Raw genomic sequence first — 18,297 nt, 5'->3', positions numbered from 1 at the left:
GTTGAGCATTAACATGACCTTCCTTAGTGTCTTTTTTTTCTAGCTTATACTTTTATGACTTGATTTGTCAGGTTTAAGTGGTATCTGATTCATAGATATTGAGAATAAAGCAATCAGCTAACTTTATATACCAGTTTCTTTCTGTTGTGTCCTCCTAATTTTTGTTAGTTACTTTAGTTCTACAGGATATTATTTTATGCTCTATTCTGTCACCGTAATCTCCATATCTGTTTTAGATTTAGTTTTAGAATTAAATACATTCAATGCTCACAAGCAGTCATTTTTCAGTAGTGTCTACAGTCATCTCTTGGTTTGATGGAGTTTGTCCTCTAATAGTTGCCTCAAGAAGGGCTCATGATAGCAACATTTCCTGAATTCCATTATGTTCAGAATATTTGTCTCTAGCTTTTATACCTTGAAGCCAGTCCGGCAGGTTATAAAACCCTTGGTACCAACTTTCTTTTCCTGTAATGATGGTGAATTCACTATCTCCCAAGGCATCCTATCTCATTGTTGGATATCTCATGTGTTACTAGGTGGGTTTCTTTTTGTTTTTAAGTTTTGCCAAAATTGGTCTCTTTGTAAATTTCTAGTAGAGTAGCCTACAGTCTCTTCTACGTAGAACTCTCCAAATATTTCTCTTCTCCAGGATAAAAGTAACAAGTCATTGAAGGAAAGTTCTCCAGAGTACCTTTTAGTAGACTTAAGGATTTGTTTATTCAGTCAGCTCAAGTCATTGCATCTTCCTTGTGCTTCTTGTGCCTTCCTCATCGCACTCTTTTAAAGCAAGTCAGAGTTAGCATTTTAGAGGAACCATTGGGATCATCTAGTACAAAGGCATCATTTTAGGAAGAAGGAACAGGCCCAGGGAGAGGCAAAGAGATTTTCCCAAGGTCAGTCTGCTACCAGGAAACTGAGTCTAACTTTGAACCCCAGTGATCCCCAGGCAAACGTTCTTTCCACTTCACTGAGTCCTTCAAAAATACAATGATCAATTTTTGTGTGTGTGTGTGTGTGGTGAGAATATTGAAAATCTCTTCTCTTAATTATGTGAGGTAATGAATGTGCTAACTAACCTTATCATGGTAATCATGGTATCATGGTAGTTGCATTATATAAATGTATCATATATAAATGTATCAAATCATCACATTGTACACCTTAAGCTTACACAATGTTATACATTAATTATATTTCAATAAAGATGGAAAAAATACAATGATAAAAAATGTTTCAATGCACTTAAAGAACTCAATGTATGCCCCATCACATAAGGGAAATTACCTAATGTCTGCTAGATGATTATCATTTCATTTCTTATTCCAGCTACGTACAAAACAATACAAAATACAGGATAGCCATATCAGAGAATTTAAAGTGGGTTTGCTGTTCATGTACACAAATTGTCACTTTCATTTTCTGTTTCTTGAAACTGACAAACTTCAGATAAATGCAGATTTCATTTTCCTACTGTAAACTCTCTAAACCATCATTCTGAAATCAAATTACACAGCTTATGCTTAAAACATAAGGGCCAGATTCTATCTTCAAATACACCACCCACTCTCTAACAGCAGAATTTGGCCCTAAAAACCCATTAACAAATATTGTCATTAAACTAAAGAGCTAATTACTTTGAATTCAGACAGAATAAACAAAATCATAGGCCAAACTCAGCTGGTAGTAATAATGGTAAGACTAACCGTATGTTACACTGGAGATTTAAAGAACAAAGACGTACTAACACTAATGTAACCAAACATAGAAAATTATCTTCCAAATGGAGCAAACTATTATAGTTAGAAAATTCCTGAAAGCACACTGGAATTACATGATACAAGAAATAAAGAATATTCTAAGAAATTAATGTCATAATTCAAAAATTTCAGTGTTTAATGAGGAGGGAAATGAGAAATTTATCTACTGCAATATTCTACAAATGAAGAATTACAACTAAAAATCATTTTGATCTAATTGGAAGTACTATTCTCATATTCAAATCAGTTTAATACTACAAGATGCAAGAGCCTTGCTTTAAGGCTATTTTAAATAACCATTAGCAGGACTACTTTATAGTTCTATGAAAGTGAACTTCCCAGATAACTGAACATTTTCTCGGCTCTTAAAAAATATGTTAAAATTACTTTAATAATATATACTTCAGAAAAAGTTTTATAAATCCTGAGGAGCAATAAAAATTAGCCATAATTTCATCAATCCATCATAACCATGAATAATATTATGATATAGATCATTTCAATTTTCTTCCTATGCATCTGTAGCTTTTTCTTAATCAAAATGGGACCATACCACAACACAGTTTGTAACTTCTTGTTTTCATTTACAATATATTATGAGCATTTTGCCACATCAATTTTACTTTTGCTACATCAATTTAAATGAGTGTCCAACTTATCAAATTGAGAATAATAGACATTTTAATTATTCTGGATATCTCACAAATATCATTATTACACTGTTTCATAATAACACTAATACTCCCCAGAGATTCCTACATATTTAAATCTCCTTTCTCCTATACTGAATGGTCCCAGATGGCTCTACTGCTCTAAAGCTCTATCTTACATTCAGCTCTTTTTCCCTCTCTCTCAATATAGGATTTCCAGATACAGCTAACCCAGGCTGAAATAAACCTAAATTTTGCTATTTTCATTTCTAGATTAATGACATGGTAGATTATCTACTGACAACTAAAATAATACATGATTTCAAATTGAATTACATTTATAAGTACCCAGGTATTTTCTTCACTTCCTCAAACTTCATCTTGGAGGAAAAATTCCTCCTACCTTTCTCCCTCAAGAAATCATTATTGCAAAACACTTGGCTAGTTTCTCCTTGTTAATAAGTCATACCTGACCAGATTGATGTTTACTGCTCTTTGTATTAAGGTTTTTACCAGCAAGTTTGGAAGACAAAAGAATGCTATGATACATGAGGGGACCAGACTAGATCTCAATGGTCCATTTCTGCTCTAAAACTTTATGCTTCTATAAAGTTTCTGTATTTATTCTTTTGTTGTTGTGTATTTTACTTCATGAGTATGGAGGCTGTTTCACTCAGGTTCCCTGATTGTAAGTTTTCTATAGGGAGCCACAATTTAAGATAAATAAGCCAATGATAATGAACATGACTCGCTTGAGGACACAATTCTATTCTTTCTCCACCTGCTCCTCTGCAAAGAAAAAAAAAAAAGAAGATGAAAGAAAGAAAGCGTGGAAAAGTAGTTTCTACATTTTTCTGAAATTGAAGAATTATAAAAGATCTGCACTAAAAGCTTTATGAAATCTTATTTGGAGACTCTGTTGAACCATAAACCTGAATACTATATATTTAAGGATTTTTACTATCTTGTGTACTACAAATTTTAGAATTTTATCATCAGATGGCAATCTTATTATTGAAAACAGTTCTAACAACAAATGTACATGAAAATTCATTGTTAGAGTTAATCCAATTCTGTAAATCTTTTATTTTAGTTACTTTCAGTGTTGCTTTATTTCATTTTATTATTTTTTAATTTTTTACTGAAGTATAGTTGATTTACAATGTTGTGTTAGTTTCTGGTGTGCAGCCAAGTGATTCAGTTATACATACATATGTTCTTTTTAAAATTTTTATGCTGCTTTATTTTATGCATATAACTATATTCATTTTCTTTGTGTAATACTAATAGGTAATGTGTAGCTAACTTGCATTATAGGGGCACACTTCTTTTTGATTAGGGTTTATTTTTGCCTTTTGATATTTTATGGACAAGAAAGTCTGTACAATATGAATAAGTTCACACAAAGACTAAAAGAAAAGAAAATAGCTATAAGCCTGAAACTCAAAGGATTCTGATTAAAAACTTCACTCTTCACTGCAAAAGTAATATCATATTGAACCTTTAAAAAAAAAATCATCACAATTTAAGGTCTGAATATGTCCATACCAGCCTCTTCTTTTACTGAAATAAAAATGCAAACATTTTATAAACTTAAAATTGCAAATAATAAAGATGAAGTTGCTAAATTATATATAGGAAACAGAAATAAAATAAAGTAATATTCAATGAATGTACATTTACCCTATTATAAATATAGCACGTGATTTCTAAGGTTTAATCTGCAGAGGAAAAGAGTAGCTAAAGGCATATTAAGCAGATCTGTTCTTTTCAAATTTAAGGCTAAGTTTTCAAACGAAGAGAAAAAGAAAAAACCCTCAAAAAAAAAAATGCTTACCCAACCCTCAGTAGTAATTCATTATTATCATCCTCTAGATATTTCTTAGAATTAGATCCACAAACATCTGAATAAATTAAAACATTATGTGGAACAGAGAAACAGCTAAAGAGAGCAATGGCAGGACTGTCACTCTAAAAGAGAGATAGAGACATCGGGGAAATTAGCTCATCATACTGAACTTTAAAAAGGAATACTGGAGGAGCCACGGAGGAGAGCGCAGCAACAGGGGTGCGGAGGGCAAAGTGGAGAGATTCCCGCACAGAGGAGCGGTGCCAACCAGCACTCACCAACCCGAGAGGCTTGTCTGCTCACCTGCCAGGGCGGGCGGGGCTGGGAGCTGAGGCTCAGGCTTCGGTCGGATCGGTGGGATCGCAGGGAGAGGACTGGGGTTGGAGGCGTGAACACAGCCTGAAGGGGTTAGAGCACCACAGCTAGCCGGGAGGGAGTCCGGGAAAAAGTCTGGACCTGCCCAAGAGGCAAGAGACCATTGTTTCGGGGTGCGCGAGGAAAGGGGATTCAGAACAACACCTAAACGAGCTCCAGAGACGGGCGCGAGCCGCAGCTATCAGCGCGGACCCCAGAGATGGGCCTGAGATGCTAAGGCTGCTGCTGCCGCCACCAAGAAGCCTGTGTGCAAGCACAGGTCACTCTCCACACCTCCCCTCCCGGGAGCCTGTGCAGCCCGCCACTGCCAGGGTCCCGTGATCCGGGGACAACTTCCCTGGGAGAACGCACGGTGCGCCTCAGGCTGGTGCAACGTCACACTGGCCTCTGCCGCTACAGGCGCACCCCACATCCGTATCCCTCCCTCTCCCCGGCCTGAGTGAGCCAGAGCCCCCGAAGCAGCTGCTCTTTAACACTGTCCTGTGTGAGTGAAGAACAGACGCCCTCAGGCGACGTACACGCAGAGGTGGGGCCAAACCCAAAGCTGAACCCCGGGAGATGTGTGAGCAAAGAAGAGAAAGGGAAATCTCTCCCAGCAGCCTCAGGAGCAGCGGATTAAATCTCCACAATCAACTTGATGTACCTGCATCTGTGGAATACCTGAATAGACAACCAATCATCCCAAATTGAGGCAGTGGACTTTGAGAGCAACAATATATATATATTTTTCCCTTTTTCTCTTTTTGTGAGTCTGTATGTGTATGCTTCTGAGTGTGATTTTTCTCTGTATAGTTTTGCTTTTACCATTTGTCCTAGGGCTCTGTCTGTCCATTATTTTTTCTTTTTTTAGTATAGTTTTTAGCACTTGCTATCATTGGTGGATTTGTTTTTTGGTTTGGTTGCTCTCTTCTTTCTTTCTTTCTTTTTTCTTTAATTACTTAAAAAAATTTTTTTAAATAATTCTTTTTTATTTTAATAACTTAAGTTAATTTAATTTAATTCTCTCGTCTTCTTTCTTTCTTTCTTCTTTCTTCTCCCTTTTATTCTGAGCCTTGTGGATGACAGGCTTTTGGTGCTCCATCCAGGCGTCAGGGCTGTGCCTCTGAGGTGGGAGAGCCAAGGTCAGGACATTGGTCCACAAGGGACCTCACAGCTCCATGTGAAATAAAACACCAAAAACCTCCCAGAGATCTCCATCTCAATGCCAAGACCCACCTCCACTCAACGACCAGCAAGCTACAGTGCTGGACACCCTATGCCAAACAACTAGCAAGACAGGAACACAACCCCACCCATTAGCACAGAGGCCGCCTAAAATCATAATAAGGCCACAGACACCCCAAAACACACCATCAGATGTGGACCTGTCCAACAGAAAGACGAGATCCAGCCTCATCCACCAGAACACAGGCACTAGTCCCCTCCACCAGGAAGCCTACACAACCCACTGAACCAACCTTAGCCACTGGGGACAGACACCAAAAACAATGGGAACTAAGAACCTGCAGCCTGCAAAAAGGAGACCCCAAACACAGTAAGTTAAGCAAAATGAGAAGACAGAGAAACACATAGCAGATGAAGGAGCAAGGTAAAAAACCACCAGACCTAAAAAATGAAGAGGAAATAGGCAGTCTACCTGAAAAAGAATTCAGAATGATAGTAAGATGATCCAAAATCATGGAAATAGAATGGAGAAAATACAAGAAACATTTAACAAGGACCTAGAAGAACTAAAGAGCAAACAAACAGTGATGAACAACACAATAAATGAAATTAAAAATTCTCTAGAAGGGATCAATAGCAGAATAACTGAGGCAGAAGAACAGATAAGTGACCTGGATGATAAAATAGTGGAAATAACTATTGCAGAGCAGAACAAAGAAAAAAGAATGGAAAGAATTGAGGACAGTCTCAGAGACCTCTGGGATAACATTAAACACACCAACATTTGAATCAGGGGTCCCAGAAGAAGAAGAGAAATAGAAAGGGACTGAGAAAATATTTGAAGAGATTATAGTTGAAACCTTCCCTAATAAGGGAAAGGAAATAGTTAATCAACTCCAGGAAGCACAGAGAGTCCCATACAGGATAAATCCAAGGAGAAACATGCCAAGACACATATTAATCAAACCATCAAAAATTAAATACAAAGAAAAAATATTAAAAGCAGCAAGGGAAAAACAACAAATAACATACAAGGGAATCCCCATAAGGGTAACAGCTGATCTTTCAGCAGAAACTCTGCAAGCCAGAAGGGAGTGGCAGGACATATTTAAAGTGATGAAGAGGAAAAAACTACAACCAAGATTACTCTACTCAGCAAGGATCTCATTCAGATTTGACGGAGAAATTAAAACCTTTACAGACAAGCAAAAGCTAAGAGAATTCAGCACCACCAAACCAGCTTTACAACAAATGCTAAAGGAACTTCTCTAGGAAGGAAACACAAGAGAAGGAAAAGACCTACAACAAAAACCCAAAACAATTAAGAAAATGATAATAGGAAGATACATATCGATAATTACCTTAAATGTAAATGGATTAAATGCTCCAACCAAAAGACATAGACTGGCTGAATGGATACAAAAACAAGACCCATATATATGCTGTCTACAAGTGACCCACTTCAGACCTAGGGATACATACAGACTGAAAGTGAGGGGATGGAAAAAGACATTCCATGGAAATGGAAATGGAAATGGAAATCAAAAGAAAGCTGGAATAGCAATTCTCATATCAGACAAAATGGACTTAAAGACTATTACAAGAGACAAAGAAGGACACCACATAAGGCTCAAGGGATCAATCCAAGAAGAAGATATAACAATTTTAAATATTTATGCACCCAACATAGGAGCACCTCAATACATAAGGCAAATACTAACAGCCATAAAAGGGGAAATCGACAGTAACACAATCATAGTAGGGGACTTTAACACCCCACATTCACCAATGGATAGATCATCCAAAATGAAAATTAATAAGGAAACACAAGCTTTAAATGATACATTAAACAAGATGGACTTAATTGATATTTATAGGACATTCCATCCAAAAACAACAGAATACTTTCTTCTCAAGTGTTCATGGAACATTCTCCAGGATATATCATATCTAGGGTCACAAATCAAGCCTTGGTAAATTTAAGAAAATTGAAATTGTATCAAGTATCTTTTCCAACCACAACGCTATGAGACTAGATATCAGTTACGGGAAAAATCTGGAAAAAATACAAACACATGGAGGCTACACAATACACTACTTAATAACCAAGAGATCACTGAAGAAATCAAAGAGGAAATCAAAAGATACCTAGAAACAAATGACAATGAAAACACGATAACCAAAACCTATAGGATGCAGCAAAAGCAGTTCTCAGAGGGAAGTTTATAGCAATACAATCCTACCTTAATAAACAAGAAACATCTCAAATAAACAACCTAACCTACTAAAGCAATTAGAGAAAGAAGAACAAAAAAACGCCAAAGTTAGCAGAAGGAAAGAAATCATAAAGATGAGATCAGAAATAAATGAAAAAGAAATGAAGGAAACAATAGCAAAGACCAGTAAAACTAAAAGCTGGTTCTTTGAGAAGATAAACAAAATTGAGAAACCATTAGCCAGATTCATCAGGAAAAAAAGGGAGAAGACTCAAATCAATAGAATTAGAAATGAAAAAGGAGAAGTAACAACTGACACTGCAGAAATACAAAGGATCATGAGAGATGACTACAAGCAACTCTATGCCAATAAAATGGACAACCTGGAAGAAATGGACAAATTGTTAGAAAGGCACAACCTTCTGAGACTGAACCAGGAAGAAATAGAAAATATGAACAGACCAATCACAACCACTGAAATTGAAACTGTGATTAAAAATCTTCCAACAAAGAAAAGCCCAGGAAAAGACGGCTTCACGGGCGAATTCTATCAAACATTTAGAAAAGAGCTAACACCTATCCTTCTCAAACTCTTCCAAAATATAGCAGAGGAAGGAACACTCCCAAACTCATTCTACGAGGCCACCATCATCACCCTGATACCAAAACCAGACAAAGATGTCACAAAGAAAGAAAACTACAGGCCAATATCACTGATGAACATAGATGCAAAAATCCTCAACAATATACTAGCAAACAGAATCCAACAGCACATTAAAAGGATCATACACCATGATCAAGTGGGGTTTATCCCAGGAATGCAAGGACTCTTCAATATATGCAAATCAATCAATGTGATACACCATATTAACAAATTGAAGGAGAAAAAACATGATCCTCTGAATAGATGCAGAGAAAGGTTTCAACAAAATTCCACACCCATTTATGATAAAACCTCTCCAGAAGGTAGGCATAGAGTGAACTTACCTCAACATAATAAAGCCCATGTATGACAAACCCACAGCCAACATCGTCCTCAGTGGTGAAAAACTGAAACCATTTCCACTAAGATCAGGAACAAGACAAGGTTGCCCACTCTCACCACTATTATTCAACATAGTTTTGGAAGTTTTAGCCACAGCAATCAGAGAAGACAAAGAAATAAAAGGAATCCAAATTGGAAAAGAAGAAGTAAAGCTGTCACTGTTTGCAGATGACATGATACTATACATAGAGAATCCTAAAGATGCTCCCAGAAAACTCCTAGAGCTAATCAATGAATTTGGTAAAGTAGCAGGATACAAAATTAATGCACAGAAATCTCTTGCATTCCTATACACTAATGATGAAAAATCTGAGAGTGAAATTAAGAAAACACTCCCATTTACCATTTCAACAAAAAGAATAAAATACCTAGGGATAAACCTACCTAAGGAGACAAAAGACCTGTATGCAGAAAATTATAAGACACTGATGAAAGAAATTAAAGATGATACAAAAGATGGAGAGATATACCATGTTCTTGGATTGGAAGTGGGTCACTTTTGAAAATGACTATACTACCCAAAGCAATCTACAGATTCAATGCAATCATCAAACTACCACTGGCATTGTTCACAGAAGTAGAACAAAAAATTTCACAATTTGTATGGAAACACAAAAGACTCTGAATAGCCAAAGCAATCCTGAGAACCTGCCTTCAGACCATACTACAAAGCTACAGTAGTCAAGACAGTATGGTACTGGCACAAAAACAGAAATATAGATCAATAGAACAGGACAGAAAGTCCAGAGATAAACCCACACACCTACGGTCACCTTATCTTTGACAAAGGAGGCAAGAATATACAGTGGAGAAAAGACAGCCTCTTCAATAAGTGGTGCTGGGAAAACTGGACAGCTACATGTAAAAGACTGAAATTAGAACACTCCCTAACACCATACACAAAAATTAACTCTAAATGGATTAAAGACCTAAATGTAAGACCAGACACTATCAAACTCTTAGAGGAAAACATAGGCAGAACACTTTATGACATAAATCACAGCAAGATCCTTTTGACCCACCTCCTAGAGAAATGGAAATAAAAACAAAAATAAACAAATGGGACCTAATGAAACTTCAAAGCTTTTGCACAGCAAAGGAAGCCATAAACAAGTTGAAAAGACAACCCTCAGAATGGGAGAAAATATTTGCAAATGAAGCAACTGACAAAGGATTAATCTCCAAATTTACAAGCAGCTCATGCAGCTCAATATCAAAAAGACAAACAACCCAATCCAAAAATGGGCAGAAGACCTAAATAGACATTTCTCCAAAGAAGATATACAGATTGCCAACAAACACATGATAGAATGTTCAACATCATTAATCATTAGAGAAATACATAGCAAAACTACAATGAGATATCATCTCACACCCGTCAAAATGGCCATCATCAAAACAAACAAAAAAAATGGTCATGAAGAAACTAGGGCCAGGACGGGAATAAAGACGCAGACCTACTAGAGAATGGACTTGAGGACACGAGGAGGGGGAAGGGTAAGCTGGGACAAAGTGAGAGAGTGGCATGGACATATATACACTACCAAATGTAAAATAGATAGCTAGTGGGAAGCAGCCGCATAGCACAGGGAGATCAGCTCGGTACATTGTGACACAATTGTTCTTGTGACTGAAGGAAACAAACCACATAAAACCCCTTTAAATGAAGTTTGAAAATTAGAAGTACATTATTTTAAATGCCAACTTCCATGTTTCTCAAATGCCCAAGACCCACTTTCATCAGGATCTTTTGGGGGTGAGTAGCTGTAAAAATGCAGATTGCTGGACCATATCCCAGTCTAGTAAATCTAACTCTCTGTGAAATATGCCCAGGAATCAGCATTTTAAGAACCGCTCTCTCCCCTCATGTCACTCTCATGAATATTAGAATTTGGGAACCACTGTATGCCATGCTTTTTTGTGTGAAACTGATTTCAGATATCAAGATAACCACTGTGCCTTGCTTGTATTTATATTTACATGACATATAACAACTTTTGAACTTTGTATTTTATTTACCTTTTTTTGCTGCAGAACTAAACATAGCTGGCTATTTTCCTTATATTCAACAACTGCTTTTACTTTTGTATATTTTAAAAAATATATTAAATATTCACTTTTGATGTAATTAAGAGTTACACAAGAATGTGAGTTACTTCCAAAGTTCTCTTACCTTCAAATCCTTATTGTTATTCAGAACGTTCTGAACATATACAATGGAAATTTTCAAGAAGAATATATGCAGTGGATTCTCTGTTTAATTTTCAAGTGTTTCAGGGCTGGCCAAGGAGACTCCTGAGGTGGACACCAGAAACGCCATTGAGAAGGGAAGACAGCAATGCTGAAGCCTCTGGGTACCTGATCACCTCTGAACAGAACAGAAAAACAAGTAGTTGGTCACCTGAAATTCACAGAGAATCTGCTATGGAGAAGGTTATTTTCAGTAAACTAGCACTGTTACTAAATTTAAACTTGGCCTGGGTTCGCTGCTCCTTGATTTAGCACCGTTGTTATTTAAAATTTCATATCACTGTGAAGTCAGCATTGCATGATGCTGTTGCCTGCAGAGGATTCTGGTTGAATTCATATTGCTTTAATTGACTATTTTTCTAAACATTGCATCAAGTAGTATAATGACTAATTTTATTTTTGATATGCAGGTGCTACATTTTGGTGCTGAATTTCTTCCTAAGTCAAGGCTGATGAGGTCTTTTGGAAATACATCCTTATGTGAAACTCTATCACATCTCATAAAAGATAAAATGTGATACTTTTACTAAATCCCAATGGAATCATCTGGTACTTTTGCTATGTTTTCTTTCACATGGGTAATGCTTGCCAAGATAATTAGACATAAATAAAAATTATATCCTTTGTAGTCAATATGTGTTGCCTACTCAGGGAAACCAAAATTCTAGCTTCTTTGCTGTATGAGTTAAGCAGGTGTTAGTAGTAGCTAATGGAAAAAGAGAATAAAACATCCATTTTAAAAATTGGTAATTAATCATGCAAATATTCTCCCAAAGGGTAGAGGAAGCATCATGTACAGATAAATACAAAGTCAAATACAAAATAAGAGTGTAATACATATGTAAGCACAGAGCACACTGTAGAACGATAGGTTTTCACGGAAGAGCTTACTGTTTGGCCACCCAAAAACCATTTCCAACTTTCTTCTTGCTTGCTATGACTCACACAAATAGAGAACAGAAAATCAAATGTTCACTCTCCTGGTCTCCCTTACTGCTAAGAGTGGTCATGCGATCCCATTCTGGCCCATGAACTATAAGAAGTACACTGGGTTAGAAATCCAGGCAGAAATTTGTTTTATTGATAAATAGAAAGATTCCTTCTCCCCCTCTCTTTACCACACAATTGCTTGCCTTGAATGAGGCCGTGATACTTGGAGGTAGAGCAGTCACCTTGTCACCGTGATGTAAAACACAACAAAAGTCCAGAGAAACTCAAAGATATCGGCCCTGTTATAGATGAGCAACTGAACCAACACTACTAACTGTTTCCTTTGGAATTGTACTTGTTTAAACCAATGGGTTTTCTGTTGCTTGCTAACAGAATCACTGTAGGTTGACGAAATGCTCAAAAAACATTTGTTAAACAGTAAGTGCCACTGCTATGATTGTAGTGATATCTATCTTTATAAATTGCAAAGTAATCTGCAAGTTCTCATTCTATGGAGTCAAGGACAGCTTTCATTCTGACAGAGGTTGGAACTTGCCTTCTTTTGACTCCTAGGAAAGTTGTGCATGTGGGGAATAATGGGTCACAAGGTGGTGGTAACTAACTAGAACGAAATGAAATGAAAAGCCTAGCTCAGAGCTAAGTTGGGAATAAAAGGGTCAAGTACTACAGTAAAAGAAAGGATTTCATTTTTGCCTCAGTGCCAAAGCTACCACATTAGTCGAAATCTCAGTGGAAGAGTTTGAAGTTCCACCATTATTATCTTGCTAAGTCTCTTGGATTCTTCTTCTGAAATATTGTTCACATCCATTACTTCATTACTGGCTTCCTTTCATCAACATTTCTTACTCAATCACAGTCTGGGTTTTCACTTTCTCTTTCCTAAACTATTGCTATACACTCTTGAACAGATTTCTTTTTCTGTTTTTCTTAAACATTGCCATATGTACTATAGTTGCCTCAAGACTTAATTTTTTGAAATAATTTCATTGGATGCCTCTTCTGTTCAAAACACAAGAACTTTTGGTCTATTAGATTAAGAACAAGGTCTTTAACTTGGCATTTAAGACTTCTTATAACATAACTCCTTCTAGATTTCCTATCTCCCTTCCCCAATACTCTAGGTAGTTTAGTGAGAGGATTTGTCTCCATTCCAGAGGTACACCCTGACTAGGTTAAAATAATCCATGTACCTCAATCTCTACCTACAATATTAGCGATGAGCACACAACCTTAATAGGTCAATGATCTCCATTCTGGGGTTTTCATTGCCCTATTGTGTAAATAAATAAATAAATAAATGAACTTTGTTTTTCTTGCTGGACATAAGCATATGAACATGTAGCCTCTGGAACTACTAGCAACCACCTTGGGATCATCAGAGGAGAACTTGCTAGAACTTAAGTCAACACCAAGGAAATAGCTGAAAAACAGAAAAAAAGGATCTGAGTTCTGAGCATGGTGTTTCACCCCGGGACAGAGCTTTGCTTGCAGGTAGAATACCCTGAACGTCTCAGTTATGTGTGAATTTATAGATTCCTTTTTTCTTGTATTAAGCCAGTTTGGGTTGGTATCTCTGTTACTTGCAACCAAAATCTTTACAGTCTATTTATGTATATTTTTATTGTGTTCCTGCCATTTCATTCATTTCTACTTCTCTCTCTTCTTATCTATATTCTACCTCTTTTCATGATCCAGTCCTCTTCCCCATGAAATGTTTCCAGAGTCTTCTAATTCATAGTGAGAGAACCCTAATCTAAACCACTTTATTTTCCACTGTACATATTGATAAGAGAGCCCATCAGAGTATATGATGCTATCATTAGATGACTCTCAAATCTTATCTTTAGCTTAACATTTTCTTCCATCGCCAGACTTTTATTTCTAACTGAATAGTTGACATGTAAACTTGAATGTCTTGAAGGTCCCTCAAACTGAATTTTTCCATAACTGTATTCATAAAAACCTTCCTCTTAAACACACCATTCCTCCAGTGTTGCCTATTTTTGTAAACAGAACCATCAGCCATCAGTTAAACAAGCCAAAAAGCAAGGCCTTCAACCTTTAAAAAAAGGAATCAGAGTGGATTTAATCCTTCTTTTCCCCCTTAGCCCCAGTACCTGATTATCAAATGCTTTTGATTTTACTGCTTAAATAATTTTTAAATCTATCTACTTTGTCCCCTTTCTTTCTCTATCTTCCTCTTTCCTTTTCTCCCCCACTATCATCACCACTACCACCACCACCACTACCTCTAAAACCTTGTCTGTTGCCTGGAATACTGCATGGCTTATTTCTGTCTCTCATCTCACATTTTGTTTCTCTCCACTAAATTCTCCTCATGGTATTTAGATCTTTTAAAAACACACAACTGATCATGTCAACCCCTTGTTTAAAAGCCTTCAATGCCTTCTCATTGTTCTCAGGGTAAAGAACAAGGACTTACATCACCCAGTCCCTACCTCTTCATCCTCATATCCCTAGAGAGAAGTGACTATTTCTGTTTATAATTATCCTCATTTTTAAAATACCCTGCATTCAGCACAGTGCTTAGCACATAGTAGGCACTCAATAAATATTTGTTGAATGAATGAACAATTTCCTTGCAATAACTCTTGAACCATGAACCACCTTGTGTTATTATTTTTTCCTGTATATTTTATTTTTTGAATTACTTATAAGTACGCTGAAGGCAAAGAAATGTCCTATTTCTTTGTACTATATAGCAGAATGCTATGTAAGTAGTAGGGGTTCAGAAGGCATTCAACTGTACTGATACTGATATTTCTTCTACTCTGATTCTTTCTTAAAAGGATAAGATTAAAGTGAACAAGGGGAAATATATTATTAGTCTGTCAAAAATGGAAGTAAAAAATAGGTAACTTGTTTCTGGATCCCAATTCTACAGAATCTGCGCAGATTAATTATTATAAAGGAGCTCTTTTTCTACATGACATGGAGAACCTTCAGATAAGCCCTGAGTTATGTGAATAGACACTCAAACATGATGTTTGCTATTTTCACTGTCACACTTTTAAATATTTTATATTTCTCATTAAAAATCTTTTGTCTTTGAAAAACATAAGCAAAAATTCAATAGTTTCAATAATTTTTAAAATATTTATTTATTTATTTTTTGGCTGCATTGGGTCTTAGTTGCGGCATGTGGGATCTTTTGTTGCGGTGCATGGGCTCTTTGTTGCAGTGTGCGGGCTTCTCTCTAGTTGTGGCGTGTAGGCTCATTAGTTGTGGTGCGAGGGCTCTCTAGTTGTGGTGCATGGGCTCAGTAGTTCTGGCATGAGGGCTTAGTTGCCCTGCGGCATGTGGAATCCCAGCTCCCTGACCAGGGATCTAACCGGCATCCCCTGCATTGCAAGATGGATTCTTAACCACTGGACCACCAGGGAAGTCCCAATAGTTTTAATAATTAACAGCTAAAGTCTTTTGGAGCTGAGACAAGTTATTTTGGAAAATAGTTATCCCAAGTACAAATTAATTCCTAGTTATTGTATATTTACCTGAAAGGGGCAAAAAGAACTGCAGGGATTCCAAGGTAGGGATGAAATTTTAGCCTATGCTATATACTGATATTACCTTAAATAAGATATTTCTTAGGGTAACCTAAAATAAGAACATGCACTGGAGTCTAAAGGTAATGAAGCAGTGGGGCTGTAAGTGTTATTAAACAGGAGGACACAGGGATACATGTTTCTCAGAGGCTTCTGACTGTGTTAATTGTGGCCAGAAAATGCTTTTTTAAGTTGAAAAATGGTAGATAGAATTGAGGGGAACCAGAAGAGGAGAGATCGGGAAATTTAAGAGTAGATAATGCAAATTTTGTGCCTGAATAAAATTCTTGAGACGGCTTAAACATCTGTTTCTTAAAAACTAGTTGAAGTTTGCCTAAGGCATACTTATATACGAGGTAATCGCCTTTGGGGTTCTATAGACTTGTTGTTTAGTTATAAATATCTTCTAGTTTTCTCAGGGTATTGGATCTGTTAGGGAGTTTGTAAAAGTAAAAAAAAGAAAGGAAAGGAAAAAAATTGAAAAAGAAACCTTCTTGCACAAAACGCATTTTAAGAAGGACTACAAATAGTTGTCTTAAAAATCAGAGAACAGGCTATTTTACAATTTTTACCCAGATATTAAAAGATATTTTAAGAAACTAGTGATTTGTAATTTAATATTCAACTGCTTTTCAAGCAAAATTCCACCAGAATATAGTCATGATTTCTTTTCTCCTGTAACTTAAACTCCAAGGGATAGGCTGAAGTGGCCCTGTTTATTTTGCTTCTCTTTATGTAAATAAAAAATAAGCTTAACTGCATGAAGGAAGGACCTTATGCTCTGCCTCTTTTTACATGCTTCTTTTCTGTATAATGGAAAAAATTATTTTCAAGTATATGGTATTTCACTGGCTAAACTTTTCTGTTTTGTTAATTTCTATAGCTATTGGCAAGATTGGGTTAGTCCTTTTGCATGAAAATTGACATGTGTTCTATAATTATAGTACAAACCTTTTGCTTTTCTTTTTTTTTTTGAATTTTATTTTACTTTTTTATACAGCAGGTTCTTATTAGTTATTTATTTTATACATATTAGTGTATATATGTCAATCCCAATATCCCAATTCATCCCTTTTGTATTTCTTTAAAAACTGATTCCTTTAAGAGTATGAGATTGCCAATGGATGTCACAGCCATTCTATAATGCAAGTAGTGAAGTTTTAAAAAAACACATGGAGTACAGATGTTCATAAGTGCTACAAAAAGAATATAAGCTTGCCTATTTATGTATATTTTTGGTAGGTTTTTCTCAATATTGCATTGAAATGTAAAAAGTTTTATTTATCTACCTCTGGCTCAAAGATTTAGAGTACCCTATAACAGCACCTACTAGTAAAAAGTAAAATTCTCTCTTATAATTTTGAAAACTTCCTAAGGAAATGAGAGAAATAATATCATATGATGAGAATTAAATAAGTAAAAGCTACACATAAGACATCCATGATTATTCCTAGATGATTGACCTTCTGTGATTATCTCAATAAAAGAAACACTGAGAGTTTGGGAACTCCCTATAGTCCATTAAGGAGATCTGGAAATAATTTCATTGCCAGGAGACAGGACTGGAAAGTGACTGGAGAAGCTAAAATTGTATCATAACAGGAAGGGAATGGCTAGAGAGGGCAGTAGTTTAAGTTTTGTTTTTTCTTTGTGAGAGGATCCATCTCCCACAAAATAATCCTTACACAGAATCCTAGCATTCTGTGGAACATGGATTGACCAACACTAGCTTTGAGAATGAAGAAGAGAAAATCCAGAAATCAGAAGTTGCCAGGGTGGATCAAGAGCTTGCATCCTACTGCAAACAGAAGTCACATCTTCAGAAGATTCCTCACACTTCCCTATGGTCTGAATGGCACGTCCCTCACAACCACCCACGTTTACTGGTCAGCTCCCCCAGGGACTGCTAGGTCAGAAAGAGGCACTGGACACAAAGGACACCAACATTCTGGACACAGTAGTGGAGTGGTTCTCCATTCATGAACTGACCACCTAGTTCAGGTACTTAAGTTCCTTGTGAGTCTGACCAGAATGAGACTGCCTCCTTAAATCAAATTCTCAGGCTGGTAATGCAGAGACTCATACTCAGAGCAGTGGTAAATTCCATCAAAGCAGTATGGCTTTCATTAAGGACGTCCATCTGGTCTGCTCCTTCTTATACACTGATCTTCTTTACTCTGTGGTTCTGACATTGGCATTTCTGCAGCATTTTCATAAAAACAATCAGTAAAACACCTGCTATTCATGAATTTCTCTATTCTTTGCACTGTGGAGAAAATCAGTACAAATCATACACGATTCACATAAGGTAACACCCACTTGTAGACATAGACACACAGTTCAACTATCAGCTGTCTAACTGTCTTTAGTGGAGACTTGTAATAGGTTGAAAAAACTGTGTGAATGTATATAGCTCTACTCTTAAATCACAGAATATATTTAGAAGTTCTAAAAATTTCAATGTTTATTCTTTA

At 36.4% G+C, this 18,297-nt stretch overlaps 1 protein-coding gene across 5 annotated transcripts in view; it reads right to left on the bottom strand.

Annotated features, from left to right (window-relative positions):
- The window catches only part of HS3ST5 (heparan sulfate-glucosamine 3-sulfotransferase 5), a 276,042-nt gene that overhangs the window by 166,806 nt on the left and 90,939 nt on the right, over positions 1-18,297 (bottom strand). For all 5 annotated transcript variants that reach the window (XM_059941370.1, XM_059941374.1, XM_059941371.1 and 2 more), the window contains exon 2: positions 11,230-11,424. The gene's annotated coding sequence lies outside the window, so the exon portion shown is untranslated. The remainder of the gene's footprint in view (positions 1-11,229; positions 11,425-18,297) is intronic.

The sequence above is a fragment of the Balaenoptera ricei genome, chromosome 12, assembly GCF_028023285.1.
Source record: "Balaenoptera ricei isolate mBalRic1 chromosome 12, mBalRic1.hap2, whole genome shotgun sequence".
NCBI classification, from domain to species: Eukaryota; Metazoa; Chordata; class Mammalia; order Artiodactyla; family Balaenopteridae; genus Balaenoptera; species Balaenoptera ricei.
Note: the sequence above shows the minus strand (reverse complement) of the source record. Positions and strands in the feature narration are given on the sequence as shown.